The sequence below is a fragment of the Oryx dammah genome, unplaced genomic scaffold (assembly GCF_014754425.2).
Source record: "Oryx dammah isolate SB20612 unplaced genomic scaffold, SCBI_Odam_1.1 HiC_scaffold_5, whole genome shotgun sequence".
NCBI lineage: Eukaryota > Metazoa > Chordata > Mammalia > Artiodactyla > Bovidae > Oryx > Oryx dammah.
In genome coordinates, this window is record NW_024070189.1 from 93,179,204 (window position 1) to 93,200,920 (window position 21,717).

Consider the following 21,717-nt stretch of genomic DNA (forward strand, 5'->3'; position numbering starts at 1 on the left):
TGTATGTGTGTGTTGGGGTGGGGGGTATGGGGCTGGATCAGCAGGCCTGGGAGCCCAAGGAAGGATTTAATCTCTAAGTTCCCAACAGTAGTGGTAGGGAGGCTGGGGGAGAGGAGGTGGTGATTCCCCTTCAGAAAGATGACGCAAGATGAAAGAGCCCAGATGGGCCTGAAGCAGCGAAGACGCCTGTGCAGATCACCTGGGTGAGCAACTACGGTGGCCTCCACCAGGGCAGTGGAAAGGCAGGGACAGACGTGGATAGAGCTGAGAGCTGTACAGGTCTGATGGTCACAGGACTTTTGGACAGAAGGGGCAGGGACATCGCTATCTGCTGCCTCCAGCTCTAGTGGCCAATGAGATGAGGACGAGGATGTGGGTGGCAGGGCTTCTTTGGAGGTGGTAGGTGCTCACCAAGCACACCCAGGGCTCCCTGCTTCCCCAGATGCGTGGTCTCTCCATCACCATGCTAGCTGCCCAACTGCCTGCTGCCCACGGTCCCTATTCCAATATACACAGAGCCCTGGAAGGCTCTAGGGCTAAGCCTGAGTCTCAGTTCTCTTCATTTACTCTAGACTCTTCCCGACACCGAGGCAAATTCTCTCCCTGCTTGGACCCCAGTGTGCTCTTCTACAGAATAAGGGGTGGACGTCCCTGGTGGTCCAGTGGTTAAGAGTCTGCCTGCCAAAGCAGGGGACACAGGTTCCACTCCTGGTCCAGGGAAGATTCCACCTGCTGTGGGGAAACTAAGGCTGTGAGCCACAACTACTGAAGCTGGAGCACTCTAGGGCTTGTGTTCTGCAACAGGGAAGCAATGAGAAGTCTGTGCATCACAACTTGAGGGCAGCCCCCAATCGCCACAACTAGAGAAAGCCCACATGCAGCAATGAAAATTTAGCACCGCCTCGATCAATCAGTAAATAAAATTTAAAAAACAAGGGCAGATACACAGAATTCCTTGTATATGGTTTGGCTATAATGAAGCCTCTTTCCTTAGTGTGGTGGGTGGTCCAAAATGCCGCCCAGATTCCCTCTTCGGTGAGGATGTGTTACCCCAGATGCTGAGGGGTGGGTGGTTATCAACAGATGGCTGTCAGCTGTCAGCCTCCTCCCAGGAAGTCATATCCCTTCCTGGGAAGTCCACAGGCCATGACTTATTGGTGTGGGGATGCAACGGCTTGGTCATCTCAGCCTAATTTGGGATGACTCTGCAGGGATGTTCTAGCTCAGAGCTCCTCGTGGGAGCTTTTCCTTCCTTCTTCACTGATCCATCTACCCACCCATGCACCCATTTAGCCACCCTTCCCTCCTCCCTCTTTTCCTTTCTCCCCACGATTCTTTCTTCTATCCATCCATCCATCTCTTCTGTTGGTCCTTCCATCCATCCATCCACGCATCTATCCATCTGTCCATCCATCCATCTCTTCTGTCAAAATGTCCTTCCATCCATCCACTCACCCATCTATCCACCTGTCCATCCATCCATCTCTTCTGTCAAAATGTCCTTCCATCCATCCACTCACCCATCTATCCATCTGTCCATCCATCCATCTCTTCTGTCAAAATGTCCTTCCATCCATCCATCCATCATCCATGTCTTCTGTCAATCCTTCTTTCCTTTCCTCCTTCCAGCCACCATCCCTCCACTCTACTCACCCCATGCTCCCTCTTCTTGTTCCATAAAGGATTCATTTCCTCACCTGTGCAATGGCATAGTAACTACTCTGCTATGTTTTAATAATTCCCTGAAATATTGCACACAAAGTGCCTGGTAAAATGCAGGTACTTGCTCTGCTGGAGTCATCAACTCCTGCCCATCTTGGCATTTGGACACCTGCCTGCTCATCCTCCATGGTGGAGAAGTCTGGGTCCTCAGCCCTCCAGGGTCCACCGCTGCTCTTGATGGCTGAATCAGCAGCTCCAGAGTCAAAGGGCTGGACACATGGCTTGGGCTCAGAGCCTGTGGGAAAGAAGGGACAAGGTGTTAGAGCTGAGCTGTGAGGCCTGAAGAGTTGGGCCCCAAATTCTGCATCTGGGGCTCGGTTTTCTCATCTTTAAAATGGGGTGGTAGGGGAGGATGGTACCGATGATCTGTAAGCCAACATACATGCCACCACTCCCCACCACTCATCCTGAGCCTAGGGCGGATATTTCTGTTCAGGCACAGGGCTCTTTCCTCCTGAGCCATGGCCCCTTTGGAATTCTTCCTAATGCATTATTTAAATTTTTAAAAATTTATTATTATTTTTGGTTGCACTGAGTCTTTGTTGCCACAGGTAGGCTTTCTCTAGTTGCAGTGAGCAGGGGCTTCTCTCTGTTGTAGTGCTTAGGCTCCTCATTGCAGTAGCTTCTCTTGTTGGGGGCAACAGGCTCTAGGCACGTGGGCGTCAGTAGTTGCAGCTTGAGGGCTCACTAGTTGCGGTGTGAGGCTCTAGGGCATATGGGCTTCAGTGGTTGCAGGACACAAGCTCAGCAGTTGTGGCTCGAGGGCCTTACAGCTCAGGCTTTAGTAGTTGTGGCACATGGGCTTAGTTACCCCACAGCATGTGGGATCTTCCCAAACCAGGGATTGAGCCCATGTCCCCTGCGTTGGCAGATAGATTCTTAACCATTGGACCACCAGGGAAGTCCTGGACTGAGCCTTTCGCTGAGGGAGACACAGGTGTCCCGTCTTTCTCCCTCTGCCCCTTGCACAGCTTCTAGAGCATATCGTGCCTCCCTATTCGAATCCCCATGGAGGTGCCCCACCACCTGGAGGAAGAAGGTCAAAAGTCTTAGCTCAGCCACCGATGTCCACCAGGATCCTCCTCTGTGCCTTGTCCCTGCCCCTTAGGCAGGACCCACTGCCTAAGAGCACCCCGTTCCTGTTCCAGGGCCACCTGCCTGAAGACCTCATCCTACTCACTCCAGAAATGTCCATCCACCCTCCTCCCACGGTGCCTCTGTCCTGGGCGTTGCCCTGCACTTCATTGCATTGCGTTATCTTGACCCCTGGACTCCTTTCACTCCTCCACGCCTCCTGCCATGACATCCCAGGTCCTGCTGAAACTGGGGAGCTGGAAGAAGTGTGCGTGGAGGTGACAGTGGAGGAGCTGGGTGAAGGTGGAGGCAAGGAGAGACCAGTGGACGTGGTACCTGGAGAGATGGACCAGCACGTTTGCGGTAAGAGCCCCGAGGGCCTGGGTTGGGGGTGGGGAGTGGAACGGCAGGGCCCTTGGGCAGTGCCAGTTAGGGCCTCCTTCACGCCTTAGCTCAGGCCCTCTGTGGCTGGGTGAGCCCATCTCCTGGCTTGCTGGGGACAGTCCTGGTTTATGCTGCTGAGTCAAGTAGTGATGAACTTCCCTGGTGGTCTAGCGGCTAAGACTCCATGCTCTCAGGGCAGGGAACCTGGGTTTGAGCCCTCTCTGGTCGGGAACTAGATCCCACATGCCACAATTAAAAGATTCTGTGTGCCACAACTGAGACCCGGCACAGCCAAAGAAATAAACAAATAAATAAATAAATAAAACAAAACCTCCCACAGTACCATGGTTTTGCCTTCCAAAGGGTACCAGTGGGGTGTCCACTTTATGGCCACTCCACCTATAACCTCTGTGGCCAGCAGATGGGAAAAGATGGTGCTGTCTTTTTCTATCCCAAAGTAGGATGAGCTGTCTGTACCCACTTACCTTCCTTCTCCCCCCAGCTGTGTATGTACAAACACTGCCCTACATTTTGGGGGGCATGACACTTATATAATTTGGAGGGCTTGTTTTTTTAAAAGAAAAAGAGTATGAAATTATGAATGCAAAATTACTGGGAAGTAGCAAGAACAGCAGAAAACAGCCAAGACAAGAATAAACACATTCTATAAATAGATGAATGAAAAGCTATTACATGGGTGTGAAAAACTTAAGGAGTTTGGAAAACATTTCAGCAGCTCTTCAAAAACGTAAGCATGGTATGACTCAGGAAGCTCAAACAGGGGCTCTGTATCAATCTAGAGGAGTGGAATGGGGAGGGAGATGGGAGGAAGGTTCAAAAGGGAGGGGATCTATGTATACCTGTGGCTGACTCGTGTTGAGGTTTGATGGAAAACAGCAAAATTCTGTAAAGCAATTATCCTTCAATAAAAAAAAATAAATAAAAACTTAAGGACCTCCTAGGTGGTCCAGTGGTTAAGAATCTGCCTGCCAATGCAGGGGACACGGGCTTGATCCCTGGTCTGGGAAGATCCCACACGCTGCAGAGCAACTAAGCCCATGAGATGCAGAACCACTGAAGCCCTCACACTCTACAGCCTGTGATCCACAGCAAGAGAGGCCACTGCAATGAGAAACCCGTGCACCTCAGCTAGAGAGTAGCCCCCACTTGCTGCAACTGGAGAAAGCCTTGGAGCAGCAACAAAAGTCCAGAGCGACCAAAAAAAAATTGGTGAAAACAATCCAAATGTTCATAAACAGATGAATGGATACACGAAATGTGGTCCATCCATACAATGGAATGTTTTTCAGTCATAATAAGGAATGGGGGTAGTTCTGGGAATTCCCTGGAGGTCCAATGGTTAGAACTCAGTGCTTTAACTGCCAAGGAACCGGGTTCAGTCCCTGGTCAAGGAACTGCTGCTCTGCTGCTGCTGCTAAGTCGCTTCAGTTGTGTCCGACTCTGTGCGACCCCACAGACGGCAGCCCACCAGGCTCCTCTGTCCCTGGGATTCTCCAGGCAAGAACACTGGAGTGGGTTGCCAGTGGTCAGGGAACTAAGATCCCACAAACAAATAAATAAATAAAAGAAGAATAAAAAAGGGAATGGAGTTTTGAAACCTATTATATCATGAATGAACCTTGTGACGTCACAGAAGTCAGTTTACAAAATATCCCGTGTTAGTGGATTTCATTTATATGAAATATCCAGAACAGGTGAGTCTATAGGGGCAGAAAGTAGATTCGTGGTTGTCTAAGGCTGGGGAGAGGCATCCCAGGCGGTACTAGTGGTAAAGAACCCACCTGCCAAGGCAGGAGACACAGGTTCAATCCCTGGGTCAGGAAGATGCCCTGGAGAAGGGGATGGCAACCCACTCCAGTGTTCTTGCCTGGGAAATCCCATGGACAGAGGAGCCTGGTGGGCTACAGTCCATGGGATTGCAGAGTCAGACACGACTGAAGCAACTTAGCATGCAAGGCTGGGGAGAAACGGGGAGCTTTGGGGTGATGAATACAGGATTCAGATTTCTTTTGGGGGTGATGAAAACCTTCTAAAATTGATTGTGGTAATCGTTCACAACACTCCTATTTTTTTTTTTTTTTGACCACACCACATGGCTTGTGGGATCATGATTTCCCAACCAGGGAATGAACCTGGGCCCCAGCAGTGAAAGTGAAAGCACTGTGTCCTAACCACTGGGCCGCTGGGGATTCCCATCACGATATATTCTAGAAACCACTGCTGCTCCCCCAGCTACTCTCCCAGGCTGGGTTAGGGCCTCTGTTCGGCTGCCCTCATTCAGCCCTGCATCTCCCACGAGGCAGCTTCTATGACTTAGGGAGATGTTGGAACAAAACAAGCAGGCTGTGAAGGACGAGAAAAGCCAGATGTGGGGGTGAGTCCTGGAGGCTGATGGCAGCTTGGAAAAGGAGGGAAAGACTCCCCGAGAGGCAGTTCCATCCCTTGGCCAAGATCCCAGGGGGCCTCAGGACAGGCTGCTGGGTGTGCCTGCTTTCCTGGATGGGGGCTTCATGGAGGCTTGAACCTCATCCTTGCATCTGCGACCCTGCAGGTCTGGGACCCAAAGGCTGAAGGTAAAAGTTGATTCTTTGGATGGATGCTTCTGACCCTGGAGAGTGTGGCTTCCCTGGTGGCTCAGATGATAAAGAATCTGCCTGCCAGTGCAGAAGATGTAAGAGATGTGGGTTCAATCCCTGGAGGAGGGCATGGCAACCCACCTCAGTAACTCTTCTTGCCTGGAGAATCCCATGGACAGAGGAGCCTGGCGGGCTATAGTTCATGTGGTCACAAAGAGTTGGACACGACTGAAGCAACTGTCACTTCACATCATTTCTGATCCAGGAAGAGGCCGAGCCTGACCCTGACGACAGAGTCCGTTTTGATCTCCGCGTCACATGCTGAGCCTGTCTTTGGGTCACAGACTGAATCCTTGTCCCAGCGTCATCGACTGAACCTCAGTCCTGGTGTTATACACCAAGCCCTGATTGTGGCGTCATAGACTGAGTCCCAGAACTGGACTCATGGACTGAGCTCCCATCCTAGAGCTTCGAGCTGTACCCCAGTCCTCATCACACTGACCCCAGGCACACTGTGCCCGGACTCTGAAGTCACACTCTGAGCCTTGGTTCTGGTGACAGATTCTCTCAAGCTCCAGAATTTGTCTTCAGTGGCCTCTGGTCACCACTGCCTGATATTCCCACCTGCACTCCGACCTCAAGCTGTCAAGACCAAACTCCTTGTCTTCCTTTCTCCTTCGGGGTCTATGTATCAGTGTGACTGTAGTGTTTCCCCAGTGACCCCCACCAGAAACCCGAACTCGAGCCTCACCTCCTCCCAACCCCTCAGGACACCAAGCCTTGTCAATTTCACCCCCAACAATGTTTCTCCACTCAGTCCTCTTTTTTAAAAAATTTCCATTTATTTAGCTTTATTTATTTATTTGGCTGTGCCAGGTCTTAGTTGTGGCAGGCAAACTCTCAGGTGCAGCAAATAGGATCTAGTTTCCTGACCAGGGATCGAACCCAGAGCCCCTTCACTGGGAGCACAGTCTTAACCTCTAGACCACCAGGGCAGTCCCCCCGTCCTTCTTTTGTTTTGCCTCTGATATGATCTTAATATCAGCTTCCATTATGCTCTATCTGGGTTTCCCAGATGGCTCAGCATTAGAGTCTGCCTGCCAATTCAGGAGACATGGGTTCAATCCCTGGGTCAGGAAGATCCCCTGGAGGAGGGCATGGCAACCCACTCCAGTATTCTTGCCTGGAGAATTCCATGGACAGAGGAGCTTGGTGGCTACAGTCCATGGGGTCGCAAAGAGTCGCATATAACTTAATGACTAAACACAACAGTGCTGTCTCTACACAACCACGAGTTTTTTTCTTCTTGGTCATGCTATCCAGGCATGCAGGATCCTAGTTCCCCAAGCAGGGATCAAACTCATGCCCTTGGCATTGAGAGTACGGAGTCCTTAACCATTGGACCATCAGGGAAGGCCCTACAATTGCAACTCTCATTGGGATTTTCCTGTACAAACCATTGCCATAGACAATTGGCTTCTTCCATCCCAGTAGAAGATGTGTCTTCTTGGCACGACATTTCAGAGTCACCTTCCTTCGTCTAGTACCCAATCCATAGACTCCAGTCCCTTTACAAGGACATTTGAGCACTTTTCAGTCTATCTGCTCCTAACTCACCATTCTCCTGCGCACCTCTGTGCAGTTCCCACCACCCTTTCCCACTCTTCCTGCCTGGCAACCAAGGGGTCCCTCTGATCCTCTGCAGACGGTCTTAGCCAGAGGACTTTGGTTTGGTTTGCTAGTGGCTAAGAACCCCTGGGCCAATGCACGAGGCATAAGAGACTTGGGTTCAATCCCTGGGTTGGGAAGATCCCCTAGAGGAGGGCATGGCAACCCACTCCAGGATTCTAGCTTGGAGAATCCCACAGACAGAGGAGCCTGGTGGGCTACAGTTCATGAAGTTTCAAAGAGTCAGACACCACTGAACGACTGAGCACGCACGCACGCACCCCTTTTCTACTTCTGGATGTACTTTAACTGGACCACTTGTTCACTTCTAGACCAGGAGTTTCACAGGCCAATTCTGGCTCAACACCTGATTTTGTAAATAAGATTTTAGTAGCACACAGCCACACCCATTTGTGCACCTTGTCTATGGGTGCCATCATGTTACAATGACAGTGTCCAGCAGGTGCATCAGAGACCATATGACCTGCAAAGCTGAAGGCATTTACTCCCTGGCCCTTTACAGAAAAGGTTTTCTGACTCCCACTGCGAGGTCCATGGAGGCGAGTTCTGTATCTAACCCACTTTTACATCCCCCACGTCTCTTGATGAGTTCCAATATGTCTTGCTTCATGCTAAACCTGTCATGTTCTTTCCATTCTTCTATCTTAACAACAATCCTCTGAGTCCCCACATTATGGAAGGAGAAACTGAGGCTCAGAGAGGTGTACTGACTTGTCCAAGGTCATACCAGGCTGTCAAGAGGCAGAGCTGAGTATCATAGTAGATGGTTAGATGGATGGATGGATGATGGGCTCCTAGTTAGTCACTCAGTCATGCCCAGCTCTTTGTGACCCCACGGACTGCAGCCCACCAGGCTCCTCTGTCCATGGGATTTTCCAGGCAAGAGTACTGGAGTGGGTTGCCATTTCATTCTCCAGGGGATCTTCCTGACCCAGGGATTGAACCCAGGTCTCCTGCACTGCAGGCAGATTCTTTACTGACTGAGCTACAAGAGAAGGTGTGGTGAGCTGATGAATGGATAGATGGGTGGATAAATGATTGGATGGAAGGGTGGATGGATGAACTGGATGAATTGTTGGATAAATGGTTGTTGGCTAATTGGCTAGTTGGTTGGCTGTCTGGCTGAAGAGAAAGTTGTCTGGCTATATGGTTGGATGAATGGATGTTTAGATGGGTGGATGTTTACCCACATGGATGAATGGGTGGTTAGAGGGAGGGAGGAATGTGTAGACGCATGGGTGGATGGTGACTGGCTGGCTGGTGGGATGGATGAATGAGTAGATGTTTACATGGATAACTAGTTGGATGGTTCTTTGGATGGATAGGTGAATGGATGCATAGATACAAGGATGCATGGATAGATAGTTGGCTGTCTCTCTGGTTGAGTAGATGAATGAGTAGATGGTTAGATGGATGGATGGATGAAAACATGGATACATGGAGGCATGAATGGATAGTTGGCTACCTGACTGGTTGGACGGATAAAAAAGTGGATGGTTAGATGGATGCATGGATGGATGCATGGAGGGATAGTTGGGATAAGTGGTGTTGTGGTGTCCAGTGGCAGTGATTGCTCTGCATTCTGGAGATGGTATTCCTAGGGGATAAGGGTGGGGAGAGGTCTAGATGGAAGGAGGCAGGACTGTGGCAGAGAAGCCAGGCAAGAAGGAAACCAAGTTGAGACACAGAATGTACGCATGATAAACATGCTTGTCATATACTAGGGAAAGAGTGGAAAAAGTGTGGCCAAAATGAGTAACTGAGCAACTGAAGGAAAGGGCCAGTGGGACTCTGCCCTGCTGCAAATCCCAACCCCCCTTCCCTAGCCTTGTCTGGCTCCCCACATCTCCATTATTTTCCCAGGAGGCCCCATCTGGTGCCCAGACAGCCAGTTACAGAGCATAAGAGGAGGGCACAGAAAGGCTAGAGATGGGAAGGACACAGTTAGGGAGCCCCTATCTGTGCCGCACCCCCAAACTTCTCTCTAAGGAGCCGCCTAGCAGCTTGGATTCAGGTTCTAGGCAGCCTCTTACAACAGCAACCCCTGCAGCCCTGGCCATAAAAGGGTTTAAGAGTTGCCACTGGTTCCCACAGCTCACTCCCCCACCTGCCAGCCTATAAATCATAGCTTCAACCTGCCCGGGGTGGGGAGACAGGGTGGGCTGGGAGGCCAGGAGTGGCTAGACCTTCATAAGGACATGGGCATCTTTGTGATCTGTGGCTGATACCCTAATTCTTTAGCATAGCCATCCACTGGTGGATTTTAAAACTCTCTGCAAGCCCCCCACACACTCACACTGGTAGCTTCCTTCATTGCCCAGAACACACCCCAGAGGTGGCCTTGGAGCAGAACAGATTTCAAAGCGTGGCTCTTTCAGCATATACTTGCTGTGTGACCTTGAGTTCATCAAGCCTTCTTTTTGAGTGTGGCTTCACAAGGGCTCAACAACCGGCAGCAATTTCTACCACTATGACTGTTATTCTATTGCATCCCAGTCCCCAGGCCACCCTCTCCCTCCCCAGCCGCAGCCTGCAGGTCCCCTGCTAGCCCTGTCTCCTCCAGCAGAGTGCCTGGCACACTACAGGTCCTCAACCAGAGCGTATGTCATGAAAAAGCGAATAGGTCTTCTCCATGGCTCGTCTCCTGCACGGAAACTCACTCACCAACAAGTACCCAGCTTAGGCAAGGGGTAGGGGGAGTTCCTATCACACAATACCCCTGTGCCCCGTGGCCTCGGACATTGTCTGGCTATCTTCCAGGACTAAACTCCTGCTGAGATTTAAGAGGTGCCTTTTTGCAAAAGCAATTCACCCAGACCTTAGGGGGATATGATACGAGAGTCTCTCCAGCTCCCAGAGGTAAACTGAGGTCCTGGGACCCAGTGAGGGGGGTGCTACCAGCCAGTGTGTATGTGTGTGTATATTCCAGGGCGTGTCTACTCGAATCTCTGGATGTCTCAGACCTTCCTCTTGCTGCCTCCCTGAGCCTCTGTCCTGCACCCACCCGGGGAACAAGTAGCATCAGGAACCCCCAGGAAGCCACCAGGCTGCCCCAGGTCTAGAGTGAATTGTCCGTCTACAAATTTACCTTCTGAGGCAATCTCCTGGCAGAGCTTGGGGAGACGTTTCCTCTGAGACAAGAGGGACCCCACAAGTCTGTGATGTTCCATGGGGGCCCTGGGGAAGCCGAGATCATCTGGGGCTGACTCAGGCAGTGTCTGTACTCTGGGCTGAGAAAAGGCTTGGAGTGGGATGGTGGGCAGCAGGCTGTCCAGGGAGCCTGGGTGGCCAGTGCCCACTACTCACTGCATGCCCCCTTACCTCTCTTAAAGGCCCACCGCTTCAGCCAGAACTTGGAGAGAGCCGGCCAGGAGTGGTTGAGCGCCGAGCTGGCCATGGGGGCCGTGCGTGCGAGCGTGTGAGTGAACGGCAGGATGAAGAAGGCGCTCGGCCGGGAAGCCCTGCCAGGACAGGGCTGCCAGCAAGAGGGGCGGAGACTGTCTGCAGGGGCTGCCAGACACATCAGCTGATGGCAGCTGGAGGCTGGGGCGGGGGACGGGGGAGGCAGGACTGCAGCCTTGGGGGAGGCCAAGTACTTAGCACTACCCCCCACACCTCCCTTGCCCTCTAGGCCTCTCACCCTGGCTGTATTAATACAAGACATTCCCAGGAGGAGCAGAAGAGAGCAGCGAGGGAGTCCTCAGGACACAAGTATAGACTGGGTCCTGAGGTGAGTGGGCTTGGGTATGCGTGGATGTCTGAGTGTTCGTGTCTGAGTGTTTGTCATTGTCTCTGCTTTTGAAGGCTCAGATGTTAAAGAATCTGCCTGCCATGCAGGAGACCTGGCTTTGATCCCTGGGTCAGGAGGATCCCCTGGAGAATGGGATACCACTCCAGTACTCTTGCCTGGAGAATTCCATAGACAGAGGAGCCTGGTGGGCTACAGTCCAGGAGGTCACAAAGAGCTGGACATGACTGAATTGACTTAGCAGGCACACACCACGCTTTTGACAGTGCATTTGTGTGTCAGCTTCCTAGGTGGTGCAGTGGTGAAGAATCTGCCTGCAATGCAGGCGGTGCAGAGATCTGGCTTTGATCCCTGGGTCCAGAAGATGCCCTGGAGGAGGAAATAGCAACCCAGTCTGGTATTCCTGCCTGGGAAATCCCATGGACAGAGGAGCCTAGTGTGGTGCAGTCCGTGGGATTACCAAGAGTTGGACACAACTGAGTGAGTGTGAACATAAAGTCCTTTTGTGTGTCAGCACATAGTGTGTTTTTAAATCTTGAGTGTCAACTTGTCTATGGGGGTGTGTGTATATAGGGGAGTTTATATAAATGTTTCCCCCTAGTTTCATTGAGGTGTAATTGACTGACATCACTGTATAAGTTTACTTACATAAATGATTAGTGCAGTAAATTTAGTTAGCATCCACCAACCCATGAAAAGTGAAGTCGCTCAGTCGTGTCATCAACCCATATAGATACCAAGGGAAGTCATCAACCCATATAGATACCAAGAAAAGAAAAAATATGGTTTTTTTTGTTGTTATTGTTCTGATGAGAACTTGTAGGATTTACTCTCCTGGTTGGTGGTTGGTTTAGTTGCTAAGTCGTGTCCATCACTTGGAACCCCGTGGACTGTAGCACACTAGGCTCCTCTGTCCATGGGATTTCCCAGGCAAGAATGCAGGAGTGGATGCCATTTCCTTTTCCAGGGGATCCTGCCAACCCAGGGATCAAAGCCACATCTCTTGCCTCTCCCACATTGCAGGTGGATTCTTAACTGACTGAGCCACCAGGGGAGCAAATATACCACATAGCAGGGTTAACTGTAGCCATCATGTTGTACGTTACATCAAAGATTTACTTATCTTACAACTGGAAGTTGGAAGCTTTTGACCAACTTTATCCAATTTCCCCACCCCACTCCCTGTCTCTGGTAACCACAAATCTGATCTTTTTTTCTATGAGTTTGGCTGTCACCGTTTTTTTTTTTTTTTTTTAAGTTCCACATATAAAAGAAATCATATAGCATTTGCATTGAGAACTTATTTATTTCATTAGCATAATGCCTAAAGTGTATCCATGTTGTTGTAACAGGCAAAATATCCTTTTTTTAAAAAATGCTGAATAATATTATCTATGTGGTTTTTAAAATCTCTGTGATCCTCTGTATGTGTTTGTGTGGGATGGGTTCTACATGACTCACCTGGGACGTGGGGAGATCTGCTTCCAGTATTTGGGGGAGAGCTTGGTATTGGCCTGGGGTTTCCTTGTGTCTACAAGTCTGGGGCTTTATCTGTATGCGCATCTGTGTGGATGACAGCCACCGCCTGTTTATACAAGTGCTGCCCCCTGGTGGTGGAATCTTCCTCACTTCAGTTCATTTCATTTCATTTCAGTTCAGTCGCTCAGTCCTGTCCAACTCTTTGCGACCCCATGAATCGCAGCACGCCAGGCCTCCCTGTCCATCACCATCTCCTGGAGTTTACTTAAACTCATGTCCATCGAGTCGGTGATGCCATCCAGCCATCTCATCCTCTGTCGTCCCCTTCTCCTCCTGCCCCCAATCCCTCCCAGCATCAGGGTCTTTTCCAATGAGTCAACTCTTCGCATGAGGTGGCCAAAGTATTGGAGTTTCAGCTTTAGCATTAGTCCTTTCAAAGAACACCCAGGACTGATCTCCTTTAGAATGGACTGGTTGGATCTCCTCGCAGCCCAAGGGACTCTCAAGAGTCTTCTCCAACACCACAGTTCAAAAGCATCAATTCTTCGGGGCTCAGCCTTCTTCACAGTCCAACTCTCACATCCATACATGACCACTGAAAAAACCATAGCCTTGACTAGATGGACCTTTGTTGGCAAAGTAATGTCTCTGCTTTTGAATATGCTGTCTAGGTTGGTCATAACTTTCCTTCCAAAGAGTAAGCGTCTTTTAATTTCATGGCTGCAATCACCATCTGCAGTGATTTTGGAGCCCCCCAAAATAAAGTCTGACACTGTTTCCACTGTTTCCCCATCTATTTCCCATGAAGTGATGGGACCGGATGCCATGATCTTCGTTTTCTGAATATTGAGCTTTAAGCCAACTTTTTCACTCTCCACTTTCACTTTCATCAAGAGGCTTTTTAGTTCCTCTTTACTTTCTGCCATAAGGGTGGTGTCATCTGCATATCTGAGGTTATTGATATTTCTCCCGGCAATCTTGATTCCAGCTTGTGCTTCATCCACCCCAGCATTTCTCATGATGTACTCTGCATAGAAGTTAAATAAGCAGGGTGATAATATACAGCCTTGATGTACTCTTTTTCCTATTTGGAACCAGTCTGTTGTTCCATGTCCAGTTCTAACTGTTGCTTCCTGACCTGCATATAGGTTTCTTAAGAGGCAGGTCAGGTGGTCTGGTATTCCCATCTCTTTCAGAATTTTCCACAGTTTATTGTGACCCACACAGTCAAAGGCTTTGGCATAGTCAAGAAAGCAGAAATAGATGTTTTTCTGGAACTCTCTTGCTTTTTCCATGATCCAGCGGATGTTGGCAATTTGATCTCTGGTTCCTCTGCCTTTTCTAAAACCAGCTTGTACATCTGGAAGTTCACCGTTCACGTATTGCTGAAGCCTGGCTTGGAGAATTTTGAGCATTACTTTACTAGCGTGTGAGATGAGTGCAATTGTGCGGTAGTTTGAGCATTCTTTTGCATTGCCTTTCTTTGGGACTGGAACGAAAACTGACCTTTTCCAGTCCTGTGGCCACTGCTGAGTTTTCCAAATTTGCTGGCATATTGAGTGTAGCACTTTCACAACATCATCTTTCAGGATTTGAAATAGGTCAACTGGAATTCCATCACCTCTACTAGCTTTGTTCGTAGTGATGCTTTCTAAGGCCCACTTGACTTCACATTCCAGGATGTCTGGCTCTAGGTGAGTGATCACACCATCGTGATTATCTGGGTCATGAAGATCTTTTTTGTACAGTTCTTCTGTGTATTCTTGCCACCTCTTCTGAAAAATTCCTGGCTGTCCCTTCTCTCTTCAGTGACCTCTCAGCCTCCACCCTCCCTTCTCAAAGGGTCATCACACTTCTATCTTTACGGACACACTCCTACTTGACTCCACCCCCCGCCCCGAAGTCTTGTTTCCATCCCTTTCAGTCTTCCAGCTCTCTCTGGGGCTCAATCTATAACAGGCACTTTTCAGTCTCACACTCATGGGGCAGGTCTGACTACTGTCTTCCTGAAATCCACCCCTCACAGGCCTCTTGTTTCTCTATCTGTTCCTTCTCAGTCTCCCTTCTTGACTTGGCTCCTCTTCCTGTTTCTGCCTGAGCTTTGAACTCTGTATACGCAGGGCTCTGTCCTTGGCCTCTTCTTGCTCTCCCCACTGGCCTTGGTGAGTCTCATCTGCACCTCCCTCATCACTTCCACTATCCTATTGGGTAGGTGTCACCTGAATCTTCAACCACAAAAATACATAAACATACACTCTACAGACGAAACACACTGGCAGTCCAGTGGTTAAGACTTTGCTTTCCAGTGTAGGGGGTGAGAGTTCGATTCCTGGCTGGGAAACTAAGATCCCACATGCCTTATGGCTAAAAAACCAAAACATAAAGCAGGCAGTATCATATTAACAGCAAACTCAATAAAGACTTTATAAATCCACATCAAAAAAACCTTGAAAGATACCTCACCATACTCGATACACCAACACTTCCCAACACACTGTCCAGCGCTTGCAGACAATGGCAAACACACAGACACAAGCAGTCAGACATACGTTAACAGATGGCTCAGTGGTAAAGAATCCACCTGCTATTGTGGGAGGTGCAAGAGACACGCGTTTGATCCCAGGGTCGGGAAGATCATCCCCTGGAGTAGGAAATGGCAACCCACTCCAGTATTTTTGCCTGGAGAATCCCATGAACACGGAAGCCTGGCAGGCTACAGTTCATGAGGTCGCAAAGAGTCAAACACAACTGAGTGACTGAGAACAGTTATACACAAGCATCGAGATGCATACACAGAAATCCAGAGGAAAGCCCAAGGAGATTTAAAAAATTACCTCCTCTGCTGTGCTCCAGGTTTTAATTCCTCATCTCCCATCACTTTCCCTGGACAGAATGCAGATGCCTCTTGGATCTTTCAGACCTTTGGGTAGAGAGCAGATATGAAAACTTCAGGGAAATCAAAGGCAGTAAGAAGTTAGGAGGGGCCTTCATCATACTGGTGGCAACAAAGGCAGGAGCCCAGAAACAGAGAAACACGGTGAGTCGAGCAGAGTTAGAAATGGAGGCTTGATAAAAATCTTATGTTAAAAATACAACAGGAAGAACTTCCTTGGTGGGTTAGTGGTTAAGAATCTGCCTGCCAATGCAAGAGACACAGGTTCAATCCCTGGTCTACGAAGATCCCACCTGTCATGGAGCAACTAAGCCTGTGAACCACAACCACTGAACCTGTGCTCTGGAGCCCAGGAGCCACAGCTACTGAAGCCTGCATGCTCTGCAGTGAGAGAAGCTGCTGCGATGAGAAGCCCGTGTACCACAACAAAGAGTAGCCTCCGCTAGCTGCAACTAGAGAAAAGCTTGCACGCAGCAGCAAAGACCCAGCACAGCCAAAAACAAATGAATACATAATTTAAAATACTTAGGAAAAATACAACAGGGATAACTATTTCTAGTGATGGCAGGCTACCTTATTGCAGATTTACCCTTCCACAAGAAACAGCTTAAAAAAAAAAAAAGCTGGATAAAATCAGAAGGAAAAAAACACCCTCAGTTTGAAGGTGTTAAACCAGGATTTGAGGTCAGAATCCTAGAAAGGTGAGTAGACATGATGCAATGTTGTTGTGTTTTTTCCCCCCTTGCAAGCAACTTGTTGTGTTTTTTCCCCCCTTGCAAGCAAGTTGTTGATTTGAATGCAATTCTTCAGTGCAAAGCAGGCCAGAGAGAGGCTGAGAAGCTGAATGTAGCTTCTGGCAATCTTCTGGGCCTGGAGAAATAGACCCTGGATGTCAAGGATCACAAAGATGGAGTCACCAAAAACTTCATTCTAGGAGCAGGGAGCGAGGAGAAACAGATCAACCTTCAACCAGACTAAAATCCAGCTTCAACTCAGCTTAATTTCTGATTAGACTGAAGTCACCTGCCTTTGGGGGCTTCCCAGGTGGCATAGTGGTAAAGAACCCACCTGCCAGTGAAGGAGACGCAAGAGACACAGGTTCGATCCCTGGGTCGGGAAGATTCCCTGGAGGAGGAAATGGCAACCCACTCCAGTATTCTTACCTGGGAAATCCCACGGACAGAGGAGCCTGGCGGGCTACAGTCTATTGGGTTGCAAAGAGTCGGATACGACTGAGCAACTGAACATGCACACAACACCCGCCTTTACTTTCACTATCTGCCAGAAGCAAAAGCAAAACCTCTCTGGAAGGAAATAGCACCATGAAGAACCACCAGCAATATCTACAGTTTTTCATAAACGATATCTGGCATTCACGCAAAAGTTGAGGCACATCAGAGAATAGGATCTCATGAACTAAAAGTAGAAGAAAACAGACAATAGCAACAAACGCACAGAAGATACAGATACTGCAAAGGAAAGCAAGGTAGAATATGGCTCAGGGATGGCTTGGTCTGGTGTAAAATGTCACAGGGAAGGGATATTTTCAGCAGTCCCCTCCACAGACAGGATCAGGTATACCTACTTAGTAGAAAGTTATGATGTACGGCCATCCCTCTATATCTGCATGGGGTTGGTTCCAAAACAAAGCCATGAATACCAAAATCCTCCAGTGTTCAAGCCCCACAGTTGGCTCTCTGCATATGTGGATTCAACCAACCCCAGCTCATAAACATAGCAGTCCACAGTTAAATATCAGCTGTTGGGCTGATTGTGATGCTGTCAGGGAGGAGGAAAGCTGGGTTGATTTGCGTGGTGGGGGCTAGTCATTGGAGGCAGAGGGCCAATGACCTTGAATGTCTCAAGTTAAAGTTGTAAATAGCCCTTTGGCCTGCCAAAGGGTGGTCTTCTGGTTCCAGGTGTTAAAAGATAATAGAAAGATCTGGAGGAGAGTCTGGATGGGGGTGAAGGGTATGGAGTGTGTTCCATCTTGATGGACGTAGCCGCCATATTGGTGGGGATAGCCTCCATGTTGGTGAGGGCATCTACTGTCTTGGTGAGGATCTCTGCCATCTTAGTGAAGTCTTTTACCATGTTATGGATGGTGACTGCCATCTTGTTGATGATACCCTCTCTTGACACAATGGTGCCCTGACTCCTAGAAAGGGCAGATTCCAGAGATACCTCCATGGCAGTGTATCCCATGAATCCATTAGTGAGCCCAGCAGAGATTGGCTGGAGCTGGAAGAACCAGCCAGCTGGTGTATGGTTAGGTAAGCTGATGGGCATTGAGAGGGAGTACCAACTAGAAGGCCATGTGTTGGCCATGCCAGCCCAAAGGCCAGGGATGAAGTAATAGCAACACAAGCTAACATTCAACAAGCGCTTATGTCATGCCAGTCACCACTCCAAAGGCTTTACATCAATAATTCTTTTACTGTTTGCAATCATCCTATGGTGGCAGGATGCTATTGATGCTTCCAGCATTGCGCTTGTTCAGATGAGGAAGCTAAGATGCAAAGAGGGTAAGTAACAAACATCTTAAACACAGCTTCTTCCCAAGTCATATCCATCCCCTCATTAAAGCTGAACTCAGCATGTCGTCCTGGATTCCCCAGGGGCTTGAGCCACGTCTTGAGTCACCAAATGGTTCCCAAGTCCTGTCTCCAGTCCTCTTCCATATGTACATGAGGGGATACATATATCCCCTCACTCTTGAGCCTCCCTCCAGCCCCTCATCCCACCCCTCTAGGTCATCACAGAGCACTGAACTGAGCTCCCTGAGCTGTACAGCAGCTTTCCACTAGCCAGCTACTTTACACCTGGTTCTGTATATTTGTTGGGATTCCCTGGTGGCTCAGTGGTAAAGAATCTGCTCACCAATGTCAATTCCTGGGTCAGGAAGATCCCGTGGAGAAGGAAATGGCAACCCACTCCAATATTCTTGCCTGGGAAATCCCATGGACAGAGGAGCTTTGGAGGCTACAGTCCATGGAGTCACAAAAGAGTTGGACACAACTTAGCAACTGAACAACAACAACTGTGTGTATGTCAATGCTACTCTCTAAATTTGTCCCAACTTCTCCTTCTCCCCCTGTGTCCACAAGTCTGCTGTCTATGTCTGTGTCTCTATTACTGTCCTGCAAATGGGTTCATCAGTACCATTTTCTAGAATCCATATATATATATTATATATATATATATATATATACATGCATTAATATGTTGCTGTTCAGTCAGTAAGTCGTGTCTACTCTCTGAGACCCCATGGACTGCAGCACACCAGGTTCCCTGTCCTTCACCAACTCCCAGAGCTTACTCAAACCCATGTCCATTGAGTCGGTGATGCCATCCAACCATCTCATCCTTTGTCGCCCCCTTCTCCTTCTGCCCTCAATCTTTCCCAGCATCAGGGTCTTTTCCAATGAGTCGGCTCTTCGCATCACGTGGCTAAAGTATTGGAGCTTTAGCTTCATAATCAGTCCTTCCAGTGAATATTCAGGGTTGATTTCCTTTAGGATTGACTGGTTTGATTGCCTTAATCGGCTGCCTTAATATGTGAAATTTGTTTTCCTCTTTCTGACTTACTTCACTCTGTAGAGCAGACTACTCCCTGCACACTTGATGGAGACTGACACCCACAACTAGTCCCTCTTTCTAGATGTGAGTCACAGAGTTTCACAGACGCACACGTGTGGCATGGGTGGAGAGTGCTCAGGATAGCCAGGCTGTGGGACAGGGACAAATACGGGACAATGGGCAAGATGGACAGTGTTTCAGAGTGCGCACTGTATGCTGGGCACTGAGCCATGCCCTCACACGCAAGATCCGCAGCAACCCTTCTATGGGGCGCACAGACAAAGCCAGAGCGGCGAGGACACATGCCTACAGCCATGCAGACACAGGGGAGTGGGGCTCTGAACCCACAACTGGCCGACACAGCCCATCCTTCCATCCACAGCAGTGCTGAGCACTGGCAGGTGTCTGGCCCTGTGTCGGGGCTTGGGAGGTGGGGTGGGGGCAGTGTCCCAGATCAAATATACTGATGGGTTTGTGGTTGATATTCCACTGGTGCTTCAAGGTCCAGTGAAAAGCCTACCTCTGCCAGGAAGTCCTCCCAGATGGACTCACTCACACCAGTGGCCAGGGAGCTCAAGGTGCTTGGCAGTGGGGGAAACGCTCCCTTGGCTACCAGTGGTTGTTAAGATTTTCCTTAGAACTGCGGGTGACCTGGCCAGTGGAACTCTCTGAGGAGCCTCCACTCTCTGAGTACGGCATTCGAGGCCTTTTCCAATGTGCCCCTAGCCTAACCTCCTCCCTGGCTCCAGCCTTCCACTCTAAATCCACCCCACTCCTGGCTGCCTCTGGGCCACCTTCCCAGACCCTGATGGCCGAGTTGGCACTGGGGCCGGGAGGAAGCAGCAGGCCTGGGTGTGCCTTTCAGAAACCACATCCTTTCTACCCAGCCTCACCCCACCCCGGGCAGCTGAGCGTGAAGCTCCTGGTGGAGGGCCAAGGTGGGACTCGGGGCGCCTCCCCAAGTGGAGGGCTCCAACCAGGAGGACTGCCTGGGTGGTGGGACCTCCTTTGATGACCTTGGAAGACTAGGATAAGGATGTCCTCAGCACTGGTGCTCGGACACCAGTCATCAGTGGGAGTTTGTTCTGAAAGTCAGACACCCCCAATGCCACTCTCCGGATTATGTTTCAGGGAGGTCTGAGACCTCTCTGGGGCTTCCAGGGTGGCTCAGTGGTAAAACAACCCATCTGTCAGTGCAGGAGATGTGGATTTGATCCCTGGGTCAGGAAGATCTTCTGGGGGAGGAAATGGCAACCCACTCAACCCACTCCACTATTCTTGACTGGAGACTTCTATGGACAGAGGAGACTGGCGGGCTGCAGTCCGTGGGGTTGCAAAGAGTCGTATATGACTGAGAGACTAAGCAGAGCACACATATACCTCTCTTCTCACCCCACATCCCTAGTTTAAGAACAAAAGCATCTTTGACTGACTTTGCCTCAGGGAGCTTAATCCCATCTCCCAATTTATCCCCTGTTCCTTGTCCCCTGAGCAGACTTTGGCTACAAGGGGGCCATCCTTCTGTCTTGCTCTATTACTGATCATGGACCCCAGCCCACTGAGTTGACTTCTTAAAACCACAGACATTTGCAGAGCAAAGACTCAAGTCAAACAGCCTCCTCAACCCACTCAGGAAGCGGGCTGACTAGAAGGTGGAGAGAAATTGTAGATGGGCTGCCTGCTGCCCCTGAGGCCCCCCTCCTACCGCTGGCCGCACGGCTGCTCTGTCCCTGTTCATCCATCTGTCCTGCACTCCCCAGGGATGGTCACTCACCAGATGGAGCCTTGTCCTTGCTGCTGTGGGTGCCCCAGCTCTGCGCACTAGCTCCTGCAGCCCCCACAACCCTTGGCTAGGGCTCTGAGCTGGCCCCGGGGGAGCATCTGCGGGCCAGAGCCCAGGGTAAGCCACAGAGTGACCCAACTTTGCCCTAACTTCCTCTTCCTCAATTGCCTGCCTGGCTGGCTGGAGCCTCCACCCCCCCTGTCATGGGCTGAGGCACTAATGTGAGTGCAGCATGGGACAGGGTTTTAGAAGAGGGAGCTCTCCCCCGCTCCACTCAGCAACACCCCGCCCCGTGAATGCAGGCATCTTGAGGTGGGGTAGTAGACTAGGGATGTGGAGGGGAGCCTCAGCACTCTCCCCATCCCTCACTTCCTGTGGAACCTACTGCCAAAGAGATATAGAGGGCTGGGGCCTCACCCCAGCACGTGGGACACGCCAGTCATGTGTATTCACAGAGACACAGGCACTCACGCACATGCATGGCAACATGAGCAGACACACGGTTACATGGGGCATACGGAGGCGCCTGCGTCCCCAGGGTGCACTGGCAAAGGGTTAGCAACCACCCCTTTTGACCACACACACACACACACACACACAGACACACACACTCAAAGCTGTGATGCATAGCATTTGTTGATTTTGTAGGGGCTTCCCTGGTAGCTCAGTGGTAAAGAATCCGCCTGCCAACTCAGGAGACAAGGGTTTGATCCGTGGGTTGGAAAGATACTCTGGAGGAGGGCATGACAACCCACTCCAGTATTCTTGC

At 50.0% G+C, this 21,717-nt stretch overlaps 1 long non-coding RNA gene across 1 annotated transcript; it reads right to left on the reverse strand.

Moving 5' to 3' along the window:
* Positions 1–1,551: 1,551 nt before the first annotated feature.
* On the reverse strand, positions 1,552–21,195 carry LOC120863918. The gene is made up of 3 exons (XR_005721101.1): positions 20,940–21,195; positions 15,528–15,613; positions 1,552–1,957 (listed from the first exon to the last, which is right to left on the reverse strand). It is a non-coding gene; the product is annotated as an uncharacterized LOC120863918 (long non-coding RNA).
* Positions 21,196–21,717: the final 522 nt, after the last annotated feature.